The sequence below is a fragment of the Bos grunniens genome, chromosome 1 (genome assembly GCF_055505025.1).
Source record: "Bos grunniens cultivar Pamir isolate PY7600 chromosome 1, Bosgru_T2T1.0, whole genome shotgun sequence".
Taxonomy (NCBI): domain Eukaryota; kingdom Metazoa; phylum Chordata; class Mammalia; order Artiodactyla; family Bovidae; genus Bos; species Bos grunniens.
This window is the reverse complement of record NC_141165.1, coordinates 80,360,903-80,377,871: the sequence shown is the minus strand read 5'-3', so window position 1 is coordinate 80,377,871 and position 16,969 is coordinate 80,360,903. Positions and strand designations below refer to the sequence as shown.

The following is a 16,969-nucleotide window of genomic DNA, read 5'->3' as shown; positions in this document are numbered from 1 at the left end:
CCTATATGCAGGTCAGGAAGTAACAGTTAGAACTGGACATGGAACAACAGACTGGTTCCAAATAGGAAAAGGAGTACGTCAAGGCTGCATATTGTCACCCTGTTTATTTAACTTATATGCAGAGTACATCATGAGAAATGCTGGACTGGAAGAAACACAAGCTGGAATCAAGATTGCCGGGAGAAATATCAATAACCTCAGATATGCAGATGACACCACCCTTATGGGAGAGAGTGAAGAGGAACTAAAGAGGCCTGTTGATGAAAGTTAAAGAGGAGAGTGAAAAAGTTGGTTTAAAGCTCAACATTCAGAAAACGAAGATCATGGCATCTGGCCCCATCACTTCATGGGAAATAGATGGGGAAACAGTGGAAACAGTGTCAGACTTTATTTTTTGGGGGGTCTGCAAAATCACTGCAGATGGTGATTGCAGCCAGGAAATTAAAAGACACTTTTTCCTTGGAAGGAAAGTTATGTCCAACCTAGATAGCATATTAAAATGCAGAGATATTACTTTGCCAACAAAGGTACATCCAGTCAAAGCTATGGTTTTTCCAGTGGTCATGTATGGATGTGAGAGTTGGACTCTGAAGAAAGCTGAGCCCCAAAGAATTGATGCTTTTGAACTGTGGTGTTGGAGAAGACTCTTGAGAGTCTCTTGGACTGCAAGGAGATCCAATAAGTCCATCCTAAAGGGGACCAGTCCTGGGTGTTCATTGGAAGGACTGATGCTGAGGCTGAAACGCCAACACTTTGGCCACCTCATGGGAAGAGTTGACTCATTGGAAAAGACCCTGATGCTGGGAGGGATTGGGGGCACAATAAGAAGAGGACAACACAGGATGAGATGGCTGGATGGCATCACCAACTTGCTGCACATGAGTTTGGGTGAACTCCGGGAGTTGGTGATGGACAGGGAGGCCTAGCGTGCTGTGATTCATGAGGCTGAAAAGAGTCGGACACGACTGAGCGACTGAACTGAACTGAACTGAAGATCCTATGGAATACATTCTATTTTACATGTGAGAAAACTGAGACTCTGGGTATTGTGATAATCTGGCTCCTTCAGAAGCAGTTGACAAGATGGGATAAACTGCACAAAAAGTTAAAGGAAACGTGTGAAAGAAAATATGAAAAGATCTGGAGGAGATTGGAGGGAATGGCCTCAACCCTAACACAGTAAAGGATGTCAAAGCCAACAGCCAGTTATCCTTCCTGTGGTTTGGACAAGTATGTTCTCATGGCTGCCATAGCTAGTTAAGTGGTGAAGCTAAAACTCAACACTGTATATCCCTGACTCCAGATACCATCTCCTTTAATGTTAAGCTTACTTTTCATGTTCTCCCAATTTTAGCAATAGTCTTTTCAACATTTAAAATCAGAATTAGCAGTTCTTAGTTCTTTGAAGATAAGCTTTGCCTTTTTTTTTTAACCATGAATAAATCATTTTCAATATCCTTAAAATGGTAAGTAATTTAATAATGCAATCCAACATTTATAATGAAGTTTATATGTCATCATAAATTATGATTCTTAAACTCCAAGCACTAATATCATGTACAAAAGTTTTATCATTTTACCCCACAGTTTGGGTCAATTTAGCAGGCTTTATATAGGGAATAATATCAATCATGTCTCAAAACCATGTGCCTTTCTAAACCAAATCTACAGATATTCCTACTGGATTCTTAGAACCTTCATCAAATATTAGGATGCAGTCAGATGTGGGAGATGACAAACTTCTTTTTTCCAGGCCCTTTTCTGACTCACCCATCAATACCTCATTATCCTACAGCTTATTCAACTACGTCATCTGCTTAAAAGATAGGTAAATCAGTTCACTATGACAAACCTCTGTTTCTCCATCTATTTCCCATGAAGTGATGGGGCCAGATGCCATGATCTTCGTTTTCTGAATGTTGAGCTTTAAGCCAACTTTTTCACTCTCCACTTTCACCTTCATCAAGAGGATTTTTAGTTCCTCTCCGCTTTCTGCCTTAAGGGTGGTGTCATCTGCATATCTGAGGTTATTGATATTTCTCCTGGCAATCTTGATTCCAACTTGTGTTTCTTCCAATCCAGAATTTCTCATGATGTACTCTGCATATAAGTTAAATAAGGAGGGTGACAATATACAGCCTTGACGTACTCCTTTTCCTATTTGGAACCAGTCTGTTGTTCCATGTCCAGTTCTAACTGTTGCTTCCTGACCTGCATACAAACTTCTCAAGAGGCAGATCAGGTGGTCTTGTATTCCCATCTCTTTCAGAATTTTCCACAGTTCATTGTGATCCATACAGTCAAAGGCTTTGGCATAGTCAATAAAGCAGAAATAGATGTTTTTCTGGAACTCTCTTGCTTTTTCCATGATCCAGCAGATGTTAGCAATTTGATCTCTGGTTCCTCTGCCTTTTCTAAAACCAGCTTGAATGTCAGGAAGTTCACGGTTCACATATAGCTGAAGCCTGGCTTGGAGAATTTTGAGCATTACTTTACTAGTGTGTGAGATGAGTGCAATTGTGCGGTAGTTTGAGCATTCTTGAGCATTGCCTTTCTTTGGGATTGGAATGAAAACTGACCTTTTCCAGTCCTGTGGCCACTGCTGAGTTTTCCAAATTTGCTGGCATATTGAGTGCAGCACTTTCACAGCATCATCTTTCAGGATTTGGAATAGCTCAACTGGAATTCTATCACCTCCACTAGCTTTGTTCGTAGTGATGCTTTCTAAGGCCCACTTGACTTCACATTCCAGAATGTCTGGCTCTAGGTCAGTGATCACACCATCATGATTATCTGGGTCGGAAAGATCTTTTTTGTACAGTTCTTCTGTGTATTCTTGCCACCTCTTCTTAATATCTTCTGCTTCCGTTAGGTCCATACCATTTCTGTCCTTTATCAAGCTCATCTTTGTATGAAATGTTCCTTTGGTATCTCTGATTTTCTTGAAGAGATCCCTAGTCTTTCCCATTCTGTTATTTTCCTCTATTTCTTTGCATTGATTGCTGAAGAAGGCTTTCTTATCTCTTCTTGCTATTCTTTGGAACTCTGCATTCAGATGTTTATATCTTTCCTTTTCTCCTTTGCCTTTTGCTTCTTTTCTTTTCACAGCTATTTGTAAGGCCTCCCCAGACAGGCATTTTGCTTTTTTGCATTTCTTTTCCATGGAGATGGTCTTGATCCCTGTCTTCTGTACAATGTCACGAACCTTCATCCATAGTTCATCAGGCACTCTATCTATCAGATCTAGGCCCTTAAATCTATTTCTCACTTCCACTGTATAATCATAAGCGATTTGATTTAGGTCATACCTGAATGGTCTAGTGGTTTTCCCTACTTTCTTCAATTTAAGTCTGAATTTGGCAATAAAGAGTTCATGGTCTGAGCCACAGTCAGCTCCTGGTCTTGTTTTTGCTGACTGTATAGAGCTTCTCCATCTTTGGCTGCAAAGAATATAATCAATCTGATTTCGGTGTTGACCATCTGGTGATGTCCATGTATAGAGTCTTCTCTTGTGTTGTTGGAAGAGGGTGATTGTTATGACCAGTGCATTTTCTTGGCAAAACTCTATTAGTCTTTGCCCTGCTTCATTCCGTATTCCAAGGCCAAACAATGTCAGACTTTATCATTTTGGACTCCAAAATTACGGCAGATGGTGACTGCAGCCATGAAATTAAAAGACACTTACTCCTTGGAAGCAAAGTTATGACCAACCTAGATAGCACATTCAAAAGCAGAGACATTACTTTGCCAACTAAGGTTTGTCTAGTCAAGGCTATGGTTTTTCCTGTGGTCATGTATGGATGTGAGAGTTGGACTGTGAAGAAATCTGAGCACCGAAGAATTGATGCTTTGGAACTGTGGTCTTGGAGAAGACTTTTGAGAGTTCCTTGGACTGCAAGGAGATCCAACCAGTCCATTCTGAAGGAGATCAGCCCTGGGATTTCTTTGGAAGGAATGATGCTAAAGCTGAAACTCCAGTACTTTGGCTACCTCATGGAAGAGTTGACTCATTGGAAAAGACTCTGATGCTGGGAGGGATTGGGGGCAAGAGGAGAAAGGGACAACAGAGGATGAGATGGCTGGATGGCATCACTGACTCAAAGGACGTGAGTCTGAGTGAACTCTGGGAGTTGGTGATGGACAGGGAGGCCTGGCATGCTGCGATTCATGGGGTCACAAAGAGTCGGACATGACTGAGTGACTGATCTGATGACAAACCTAGACAGAGTCATCACTTTGCCAACAAAGGTCCATATATTCAAAGCCATGATTTTTCCAGTAGTCATGTATGGATGTGAGAGTTGGAGAATAAAAAAGGATAAGTGTTGAAGAATTGATGCTTTCAAACTTTGGAAGACTCTTGAGAGTCCCTTGGACTGCAAGGAGATCAAACCAGTCCATCCTAAAGGAAATCAACCCTGAGTATTCATTGGAAGGACTGATGCTAAAGCTGAAACTCCAATCCTTTGGCCACCTCATGAGAAGAACTGACTCCTTAGAAAAGACCCTGAAGCTGGGAAAGATTGAAGGCAGGAGGAGAAGGAGATGACAGAGGATGAGATGGTTGGATGGCATCACCGAGTCAATGGACATGAGTTTGAGCAAACTCTGGGAGATAGTGAAGGACAGGGAATCCTGGCATGCTGCAGTCCATGGGGCTGCAAAGAGTTGGACATGACTAAGTGACTGAACAACAACAAATTGTTGTATATCAAACCACTCCAAAACGTAGTGCTTTTAACACCATACCCTCATTTTTTCTAACTTCTATGCTTATGAGTTGACTTAACTGATTGAGGCTAATCTAGGCTGGACTTACTTAAACTCCTTGCTGTAGGCTGGGCCTGACCAGGCAGAGCAGGGGCAGCAATATTCTATACACCTCTTAACATTCTTCCTGGGTCTAGTCTAGCCACGTCTTCCTCATGGTGATGGCAGAAGTACAAGAGTCTGAGAAGCGATACTCAGGGCTCCTTGAGGTCTGCATTCAGAACTGACACACTGGCACTTCTACTGTATGTTGTTGACCAAGCAAGTCATACAGTCAAATCCTATGAAAGTTAAGGGTTGAGAAACTGTACTATGTATCACTTGTGGTGAAACACACACACACACACTAAAGTCACAAAGCCGAAAGAGGTAGACTTTGGAAAAAATAAAATTTTAGCATCACTGATAAAAAATACCATAATTGGGAGGCTTACTTTACTATTTGATTTCATCTGTTAGAAATTAACTTGATAAATATTTGTTGACACAACTTAGTACAAGACACTTTTCTTGCCAATTGGGGAACAGCTTTAAATGTAATAGGAAAATCACATAAGAAAACACATTTCTGACCATATCTCTAACCACTTCTTCTTCATGAGTCTCTTCATAAAATTAAAATAACTGCAGGCCTTCCTTTTTCCTCATTCTGTTCTCTCTCCCTGGGTGACAGCTTCCATTCCATAGCTTTAAATAAAACTAAATAAATAAATCAGATTGTCACTTCCAAAGACACACACACACATACACACACACGCACACATACATACATTCAAGGTTTCCCACTGACCTTGGAATTCCAGCCTAATGCCCTACTACCCTCATTCACTCCCTAGGTTCTCTTTGCTCTAGCTACACTGGTCTTTTTTTCTGTTCCTCACAAAATACAAGAATACAACTGCCTCTAGGCTTTTGTGCACTGAGCTCCATGAAGTGAGCTCCTCATACCAGGCAGGTCTCAGTTCAAATGTCATCTCCTCAGAGAAATCTACTTATACCATCCAAACTAAAGAAGGCACTCTACCAATCATTCACTTATGTATCACCCATCTTTATTGTCTACATAGAACTTTTTTTCTGTTTGAAGTTGTCTTATTTTTGTTGTCTGACACCTGACTTCTCCACTAAGAATGGCATTTCTGATACAATAGAGATTACTTTCCCAGCATTACTTGTCTCTTCAACAAGTCCTGCTGGGAAAACTGGACAGCCACATGTAAAATAATGAGATAAGAACATTCCTTCACAACATATACAAAGATAAACTCAAAATGCTTTAAAAAACTAAATGTAAGACAGAAAAGACCACAACTCCTAGAAAAGAACTAGGTAGAACACTCTTTCATATAAACTGTAGCAGTATTTTCTTAGATCAGCCCCCTAAGGCAAAAGACATAAAAGGAAAAATAAACAAGTGGGACTTAAGTAAACTTAAAAGCTTTTGAATGACAAAATAAACCATCAACAAAACAAAAGGACAACCTCTAAATGAAAGAAAATGCTTGCAAATGATGAGACTGACATTAGATTAATATCTAAAATATACAAACAGCTCAAACAACTCAGTATCAAAAAACCAAACAGTCCAATCAAAAAATGGCAGAGACTTTATGAAGAAACATTTTTCCAAAAAAGACATACAGATGGTTAACAGACAAATGAAAAGATGCTCAACATCGCTAATTATTAGGAAATGCAAATAAAACCACAGTAAGGTATTACCTCGTACCTGTCAAGATAGTAGCAGTAGTGTAGTGAAGTCGCTCAGTCGTGTCTGACTCTTTGCAACCCCATGGACTGTAACCTACCAGGCTCCTCCATCCATGGGATTTTCCAGGCAATAGTACTAGAGTGGGTTGCCATTACCTGTCAAGATGGAATTCCTCACAAAGTCTGTAACTAATGAATGTTAGAGAAGATGTGGAGAAAAGGAAACCCTCCTACACCGCTCATGGGAATGTAAATTAGCGCAGCCACTATGGAAAACAATATGGAGTTTCCTTAAAAAACTAAAAATATAGTTATATTATCCAGTAATCCTAGTCCTGAGCATATATCTGGAAAAGATGAAAATTCTAATTCAAAAACATACATGCTCCCTAACGTTTCATAGCAGCCCTATTTATAATAACTAAGACAAGGAAGCAACATAATTTCTGATCAACAGATGAATAGATAAAGAAGATAGTATTTATATACAATGGAATACCACTCAGTCATAAAAAGAAACAAAATATTGCCTTTTGCAGCAATATGGATGGGCCTAGAGAATATTATGCTTAGTGAAATGTCAGACAAAGAAAAATACTATATAATATCTGTTGTAAGTGGAATCTAAAAAAATACATATGCAAAACAGACACACAGATATAGAAAACAATTTTGTGTTTACCAAAGAGGAGGGGAAAGAGAGGAGAGACAACTTACTATATATAAAATAAATAAGCAACAATGATATACTATAAAGCACAGGGAATTTTACCCATTATCTCGTAATTACCTATGATGGAGCATACTCTACAAAAGTACTGAACCACTATGTTATACAGATGAAGCTAACAGCATATTATACATCAACTATACTTCAATTTTAAAAATGGCATCTCTACTACAGCAGAAACTTTGCCTTTCCATTTACAGCTATGTCCTTGGGGCCTGTGTTGGAACCTGCCACAACATAGGCACTCATAACTAAATAATGAATGATGATTAATTCAATTTTCTGATGTTCTAGCCCAAACCTTTCTCTTGAGTGCCAGACTATCATATCTATTTCTAATTAGATGCTTCATTGGGTACACCAAACTAAGCCCTGACAACCAAGAAATGTATTCCCTTTCTCCCCACAACTGCCCTTTGCCCAGTGTCCTCTACTGCTATAAACGGAAGAACCTGCACCCAGTTCCTCAGATTAGCAACCTGGGAGTTTTTCTTAACTTCTCTCTCATTTACTCTTCCCATCAAGATTATTAGCAAATACGGTAGATTTAATTTTTTCAATATTTACCAGAACCATGCACATTTTCCATCCTTACTACCAACACCATCATCTCTCTGCAATGTTTGCCTAACTGGTCTCCCTGCCTTGGCCACACATTAGTTTTGTAACTTTAGAAATATTTCTTAAGTTCTCAATGCCTTGGTTTCCTCACCTCTCAACCTAGGTTAACCTCTTTATGCTATTGTGGTTGGTTAGTGTCTCCCCAAAAATTCATGTCTACCCATAACCTCAGGATGTAATCATTTGCAGATATAGTCAAGTTCAAATGCATTATATGCACTAGGATAGGCCCTAATTCAATGACTAGTGTCCTTATATGAGGGAAATTTGGACACAGAGGCAGAGACAAAGGAGAAAATGTGAGACATGGGGAAGAATGTAAAGATGAAGGCAAGGACTAGAACGATGAATCTGTAAGTTGAGGAATGCCAAGAATTGCTGGCAGCTACCAGAAGATAGGAAGAAACAAGGAAGGACTCTCCCCAGATCCTTCAGAGAGACCATAACCTTGGAGACACCTTGATTTCAGACTTCTGGCCACCGAAACTGTGAAGAAATTCTGTTACTCTGTCACTCAGTTTTCTGCAATTTGTTTCAGCAGCCCTAGGAAACAAATACAATTATTGTGAAGATTAAATAGGACAACTTGTAGAGAATTTGTAACTGTGTCTACAGTAAGCATGCAATAAAAGTTATTTTATTTTCATTATGAACCCAGATTGAAATTCAAAACCTAAATATGATCAGGGCACATTCTTACTTTAAACTTTTCAGTCTTTCTTTTGCCCACAGGATACTATCCAAAACCTTAAGACATTTCAAACTGATCTGAACAAAATCTAACCACACAGCCACCTCTGTGTACTTCTTTCTCCTCCATTCTGTCTTCTCCACTTTACAGACTTTCCTTCAAATCTTCGTGTACTCCCATCTCCAGGCATTCTAACATGCTATTCCCTCTGTCTCGAGCATTCTTCCTTTTCCTTTCTCCTCCTTTAGGTCTCTGTATAAAATGTATTAAAGGAGACTTTCCTGATCAGGAAAGATCCCTCTTGAATCCCTTAATATTCTATCTTCTGCTAATATTTTACCTTCTGCTACTTTCATCAAGTCATATATCACCTCGCCACATTCCTAGTTACCCTGTAAACTCTCAAAGGACTGGCCACAATTGTTTTGTTGTTTGCGCTTCCCAGTACCTGGTATATAGTCAGCAGTAATTCAGTAAATATATATTACATAAATAAATAAATATGACTAAGTTGTTGTTTAGTCACTAAGTGGTGTCTGACTCTTTTGCAATACACTGGGCTGTAGCCCACAGGCTCCTCTGTCCATGGGTGTTCAAATGTGTTCGGGTTTGATTCTTGGGTCAGGAAGATCCCCTGGAAAAGGAAATGGCAACACACAGCAGTATTCTTGCCTGGGAAATCCCATGGACAGAGGAACCTGGCAGGCTATAGTTCATGGGGTTGCAAGGCCCGGATATGACTTGATAAATAAACCACAACAATGATTGTTTAAGTATAATGCCATAAATACGATAATAAAGGTACAATCATAGCCCATAAAGGGAAAACAGATGGGCAGGCTCTCAGGCCATGTAGGACCAACTACGAGTCATAGAATTTTATAGATAGGAAGTCTCTGAACCACATTTATTTTATCCCTTTCCTGTATTTTATGATCCAGAAAATGAATGAGGTAAAGCATTTACCTAAAGCTGAATAGCCATCAATGGCAAAACTAGAACCAGAATTCCCTTTCCTCTCCAAAGAGTTCTATCATAGCATTAGGCTGCTTACACTAAAGAGAAATTAAGCCAGGATCTTTAAAAAAAAGAAAAGAAAGAAAGAAGAGATAATGCAACTGAAGGAATGAAACTGGGGAAAACATGAGACTTGTTTACAGAGGACAGAAATAATAGTGATGAGCTCCGAGTATGTCCAAATGACTCCCAGATTGCCAAATAGGGTGATTCAAAACTGATAGGAAGTAACTCAGATTCCTTAAGTGCAGTCAAAGAATGTGTAACTAGGGGAGGTTAAATTAAATTCCTGAAGTGCAGCAAGTGTGTGATCGGGGAGGAGGAGAAGAGAAATTCCCTAAACTGAGATATGCCACAGAAGGAACAGAGAATTTCTGAAAGATTGATTATCCAATAAGTATCCATCCAAGCCTGCATCTTGCCTACTTGCATCTAATAGCTCTTCCCACCTCTCTCCCTGGAGCCATGAGAGTTGATAAGACAACAAGAACTAGGAAGTAACAATGCAGTTTAACTCAGATAACATAGCAGCACTGTGTGTGTATCAGGGCAGGAAGGAGTGTCTTTAGTCAGATACCTTTACACTCTAAATCCACAAATTCCAGTGTTAGCACAGTTGCTAGATTAACCCTTCATTTATCCTGGAATTCTGCCTATTTTTCCTACACTCTTCTCTGAGTAAAAGCCCAGTCTTCCTATTCACTCTATTTATACTTTTGGGTAGATAGAATTATATCAATTCAATCAACCAATCTGGAAAATTCACAGTTATCTGACCATCCTTTGCCAATATCCAATCAGTTACTAAATCCCAAACAAATTCCTAATTTAGACAAGAAGACTTTTTACAGCTTGATCTCAGCTAATTGTTACAACCCTTTCTCCAGACATTTATCCTCATAAACCCTATACTCTGGCCACACTGTCCTCTGAAATCTTTACATACAGTAAGTCCTCTACATGCAAACCTTCAAGATATGAGCTTTCAAAGACAGGAACTTTCGTTTGCATGTCCAGTCACATAAGTTAGTTCACATGTCTGGCGTACATTGTCATGTGTGTGCACCTTCTACAAGTGGTTGTGGTCGTGTGTACTTTACTGTATAGCACTGTATAGAGTACAGAATAGAATCTTTAATTCAAGCCCAGGATGTCTGGAAGCAAGCAAAAAAACAGCAGTGATGTAGCTGGTACTGCTTAAGAAGCACCAAGCAATAAGGATGGAAACAAAAGTGAAAATAATTGAGAAAGTGGAGCAAGGTGAAAAGATGGTAGACACCTCTTGTTCTTGTAACATGAGTAATTCAACCACTGGCATGATTCTAAAGAACAAGGACAAGATCGTGGATCATGTGAAATCAGCTGTGTGATGATGTCAACAATAATATCAAAGAGTAAAGAAAAGGATGGAGGAGATGGAGAAACTTCTCAGTGTGTGGATGCAGGATCAGTATCAGTGTTGTGTCCTGCTCAGCTTAATGCTGATTCAAGAGAAAGCTAATAGCCTTTATGAAGACTTGAAGAAGAAACATGGTGAAGACTCAGAGAGCACATTTTTTAATGCCAGCCATAACTGGTTTCATTGGCTCAAGGCTGGAGCCAACATTCATAATGTAAAAAATAAGTGGTGAGGCAGGAAATTCAGATATGATAACTGCCTGGGAATTTCCTGAAATGCTTTGAGAAATTACTGATGAAGGCATGTATTTACTTGACCAGGTTTTTAATGTGGATGAGATAGGACTATGCTAGAAGAGGATGCCAGATGGAAGTCATATCCGTAAGAAGGAAAACTTGATGCCAGATTATAAAGCAGCAAAGGATGGGCTAACTGCTAACTGTTGTTGGGTGGCAATGCTTCAGTGATATGAAGCTGAAGTCTCTCTTAGTTTATCATTCAGAGAACCCAAGAGCCCTTCGAAACAAAACCAAGGTTGTGTGGAAGAGTAACCCCAAAACCTGGGTTACATAGGTCATTTTCCAGGACTAGTTTTTCCATCACTTCATCCTGAAGTTAGAGAAATATTGCTTAGAGAAGGATTCCCCATTCAGTGCTCTTTTGCTGCTCAACAATGCTCTGGGCCACCCTCTCCCATTTATGGATGACTTTCATCCCAATGTCAATGTAGTATATCTGCCACAAATACTACATTCTTCATCCAACCTATGGACCAGGGAGTCATTGCAACTTTCAAGAAATAGTATTCAGGTCACACTTTTTTGCCAGCCAGTGAAGGCAAGTGATGAATCAGGAACAATCTTGTGATAATTTTGGAAAGGCTATAACATCTACAAGGTCATAAAAATGTTGACTACATGGAGTGAGGTTATGGCCATCACCATGAATGGAGTTTGGAAGAATTTTTGCCCAATTTGTTCCTGACTTTCATGGATTTGAGAAGGTGGATGAGGAGAGAAAGGGTCTTCAGCAACCTAGTGACCCTCAGTGAAATCTGGAGGAGGATGTATCTGCAGGAGTATGACTTCATTGAACTCCTTGCTGTGCATCACGAGGAGCTCACTAATGAATACCCAAGGGACTAGGAGGTCCAATAGAAGAATGAAGAGAGACAAGAGGAAGAAGTAAGTGAATAGCAACCATTCAGAAAGCTTCCCAGTGCTACCATGTCATCTATGATAAGAAAAAAAGAGTTACTACCCAGACATCACAGGACTGCTTTTTTTAAGAGGTAGATAGAATTGAAACCAGCAAGAAACTACAACCTGCAGCATCAAAGTCCGGCATGAGTGAAAATGGAGCTTGCCCTCCACCTCTTACTGCTGACATCCTTCAACTCTATCATCTCTCACCCTCTCTCCCTCCTCCAGTCAGTAACTGTTCTTGTTTATTCACTTGATGCCAGCCCCTGGATGCCAGCTGTTGTACTATACTACTTTTCAAAGTACTGTACTGTAAGATAAAAAATGTTTTCCTTATTTCTTGTGTTTGTTTTTTATGAATTATTTAAGTGAAATTTATTATAAACCTGTTACAGTATCATAAACCCAATAGTTGCATACCTAGTTAACTTTGTTGCACTTATGAACAAATTGGACTTACGAACACACCCTCGGAATAGAACTCAGTCATAGGTAGGGGACTGACTATTTTTTTACATTTTCACACTTTTGCTTATGTCAGGAGGAGCAGGGATAATTTAGTTATTTAATTCTGAATGTTTTGCAAAAACAAAAATTTGGGCCAAAATTATAGAGTCATGCACAATTTTAATATATACATTTTAATATGTTTTCACATAATATATATGTATAATATATAGTGCATAATAAAGTATCTAGCATCTTTAACTGGAGAAGGCAATGGCACTCCACTCCAGTACTCTGGCCTGGAAAATCCCATGGATGGAGGAGCCTGGTGGGCTGCAGTCCATGAGGTCGCTAAGAGCCGGACACACCTGAGCGACTTCACTTTCACTTTTTCACTTTCATGCATTGGAGAAGGAAATGGCAACCCACTCCAGTGTTCTTGCCTGGAGAATCCCAGGAGCAGGAGAGTCTGGTGGGCTGCCGTCTATGGGGTCGCACAGAGTCGGACACGACTGAAGTGACTTAGCAGCAGCAGCAGCAGCATGTTTAATTATGAAGTCTATATGCATATTATATGCATTAGTCATTATTCCACTATACTTATATGAAAATTTAGAGTTAGAAATTTATATGCACATTAAACTCATCAAATGTTAATGACAATTTAAATAATATTTAATAGGCATTTTTGCAATTTTTAACAGTAGTAGTGAATATGATTAGGATAATTAAATACTGTCCCTGGGAAATGAATGTCTAATAATCCATGTATGGGTTTTGGAAGAATTTAAGAAATTAATCAGAGATGTTTGGGTAATATAGTAATTTCTTTGAAGACATATATTTAGTTAAAGAAATTAGGCAAATCTGTGTTTTATAACCTTAGAATGATGGCTATTCCTTATTATGTGTTCCCACAGTACTTTGCTTATAACTCTAGTAAAATATTTAACTTAGTTTTGCCTTTTTTAGTAACTATCAAAATAGGAATGATTCTCCATTAAGACCATAGGGTCTTACAGGGTAACAGTAAATGTATTTGATGTAGTAACACAATCATTTTTCATTGTTTAATGAATTCATAAGACATCATATGTGATTTTGTTCTCTCAGGACACTAGGGTATTTTAATCCTTAAGCCAATTTTACTGCTTATATATCTTTCAAATTTACCCCCAACATGTTATCTCCATGAATACTGAAATTTAATTTTTTTCAATTATTTTCTGAATTATAATGATAACCCCTTAAATAATCTCTTTGAAACTAGACTTGCCTTTCTTTAGAAGTTTATCTTCTAAACTGCTGCCAAATTGATCTTTCTAAATGTTAATCTGATCAGATCACTCTCTGCTTGCCCCTACTTTATTAACCAGGACCCTGACAGGACATCGATGTCACACACAAATGGGGCAATGGAGAAGAGTTAAATGAAGGGACTGTCCTGATGTCCCCTCCTTATGTCCACAAAGACATAAGCAAGATCAAAGGAATGATAAAGACCTCAGGACTCTCAACAGAAGAAAGTCATCACCACAAGGCATCCTAAAAGGGAAAAGGAGAGGGCCTTACCAAAACCAGGCAAGAGCGCTATAGCTACAGGAAGTGACCACCAGATGAGACTGTGGTCCTACATAGAGGAAGGCAGCCATTGCCACACCTCATTGATTTGGATCAGGTAACCGAGAAGTAGAGCATAAGAAAGCTAGTCTTGTGTAAGTGATCTTTGAGGAAGTACTCAGCTGAATCTATAAGGGAGTGAAGTGAAGTGAAGTCACTCAGTACTGTCTGACTCTTTGCGACCCCATGGACTGTAGCCTACCAGGCTCCTCTGTCCATGGAATTTTCCCTGCAAGAGTATTGGAGTGGGTTGCCATTTCCTTCTCCAATAAGGGAGTAAGGAGAGTGAAAAAGGCAAAGGATGAAGCTAGGCAAAAAAAAAAAAAAAAGTCATTTCAGGAAAGGTTTAGGCTCAATCTAATCCCATGGGATACTTCAGAACATAGACCACAGCTAGTATTCTTGCCCAGAGAAAGAAGGGTTCACTTCCTTATCCATGCATTAGACAGGCATTGGAGACTGACTCTGGGGGAGGAGAGAGTTTAACTTCTCAGAAGTCTCAGTGTGACAGCTTTAGACAGCCTAGGGCAATCCTCCAGAGAAATATGCCAACTGGAGCAGTTACCAGCCAGGCCCTACAGCCACTGGGGGGATGGGTGCACCAGCCCAGCCCCAGCTCTTCCCATCTGTTTTCAGCTTCCTCAAAACTTGGCTTGGTCTAAATATCTGGGAAAATTTGTAAGAGAAGCATTAATGGGATGAACTGCAGCATTCTTTGCTTCAGTTGGTTTAAAATTTGTGATACCATCACCTTCTGCTTCTTTTTGTTGATGTTTTTTCACTAAATCACATCCAACTCTTTGTGACACCATGGCACTTAACCCTTCTTCTAAATTCCTCTTATTCTCACCTAGAGCTTCAGATGGCCTCAGTAGCTTATTTGGTGAGACATTCATTCTCATCACTGAGACTTGATACCGCCATTATCATACCCTTACTAGGCAATGATTGATGTGCTAGTTGATTTATAATTTGGTTAGGCATGGAAGCATTAAGAAATATCCTGTAGTTCACCTAAGTACCAAACATATTCCTCCATGCTACTGTTAAGTAACAGCAACCATACTTCCTTGGGATTATCAGGTTAAAATACCCATATGTATACAATTGTTAGGAGAAGCACACTGATTGAAACTGGCCAGGTACCACAGTAACCATTTGCATGAGTTGTTTTTATGACAGGAGATCCTGATAAGGAATACGGAACCACCAACCGGAAGAGTTCGGGTGCCGGGAGCTGGCATATTGCATATTGAGTGCATATTGCATATTGAGTGCAGCACTTTCCACAGCATCATCTTTCAGGATCTGGAATAGCTCAACTGGAATTCTATCACTGCCGGGAGCCAGCGTGAGGAATTCCGCCCATGACAAAGGTCATGAGGAAGGAGGGGGTATACGCAAAGGCGGGATCGAGCCTCAGGGGTCTCCCTGGAAATTCTCGAGCATCTACCCCCAAAACCAGAGTCTGCCTACTTTCTGCTTTGTGCTTTCACCTACACCTCTGACTTTACGGGGGGCTGTCCCCCACTACCTCTCTCTGCAAAAAGAGTTAGCTTACAGCTCCAGTTAATAATTCTTGGGTGTGACAGTGTTTAACCTACAAACTCCTTTGGAAATCCTCTAGCCTGCCTGAATAGGTTTTTCCGGCCACATGTGATTGTTCAGAGCCTCCCAACTGTGAGAGGCAGGAGATGTTCTAAACTGTCTAAACACAGATTCTTTTGAGTAGTTAAAAGATTGATTAGAAATTGTATTGGTGAAGGGATTTTCACTTGTTGGGCCAATGTTTGCTGCTAAGTCTCCATATCCCTTACCTGCTGTGTCCCTGGCAGTGTATTGATTAATATAATTGGTGTAAGTAGTAGCTTTAATGTTTGTAACCTGGGACCCTTGAGTTAATTCTTTTTCTTGTTATAGCCCACCACACCTTTGCTCTGTAGGAATGCAACTTTATCTAATGCTTTTGGAGGGTGGCTCCTGACCAATCACCTTTAGAGAAAAATAAGTTTTCTGAAGAAAGGGTCTTAAAATGTTAACAGGCCTCCAGGCCAGAAGATGATGCAAATCACCTAAGCTTTTGTATATGATAAGTTTGCAGGAAGAAAGCCTGGCTTGCTGCATGACTCTACCCCTTCCCCCATTATCCTCTATGCATAACTTAAGGTATAAAAACTACTTTGGAAAATAAAGTGCGGGCCTTGTTCACTGAAACTTGGTCTCACCATGTCGTTCTTTTTATTACCTTCTGGCTGAATTATTCAGCCTCCTTTCTCCACTGAATTTCCTCACTGAGCTATCCTTATTTCAGCCTCTTTTCTCCACTGAATTTCCTCACTGAGCTATCCTTATTCTATTACTCTTTATATCTTTGATAAATATTTAAATAAATAGGTCGCCTATGCCGTCTCTCCTTCAAATACCCTGGATCAGCCGGGGCTGGACCCCGGCATTTGGGAAAGGTCGAAAGAAGACACCGCATGTCCGTCCACTTCCCAGAATCTCTCTCGCTAGCATCCATCTTGGCTGAGTGATGCGCGCGCCACCAGGAAAGACTGAATTTGAATGATTGTCCAAAGACCACCGGGAAACTAATCCCATCACCATAAAACCCAAGACTGTGAGCCACGTGGCAGAGCAGTTCTCCTGGGTTCCTTTACCCTACTGCTCTCCACCCGGGTGCCCTTTCCAAATAAAATCTCTTGCTTTGTCAGCAGATGTGTCTCCTAGGACAATTCATTTCCGAGTGTTAGACAAGAGCC

General features: G+C 39.9%; 1 long non-coding RNA gene across 4 annotated transcripts in view; it reads right to left on the bottom strand.

The window, feature by feature from the left end:
- LOC147379741 (uncharacterized) overlaps positions 1–16,969 on the bottom strand; it is a 78,485-nt gene that overhangs the window by 28,773 nt on the left and 32,743 nt on the right. Inside the window, exon 5 of one of the 4 annotated variants that reach the window (XR_015133930.1) lies at positions 7,154–8,374. The exons of the other annotated variants lie outside the window; for them this stretch is intronic. This is a non-coding gene — a long non-coding RNA (uncharacterized LOC147379741). Of the gene's footprint in view, positions 1–7,153; positions 8,375–16,969 lie in introns of those variants that run through there. 4 annotated transcript variants of the gene reach the window in all.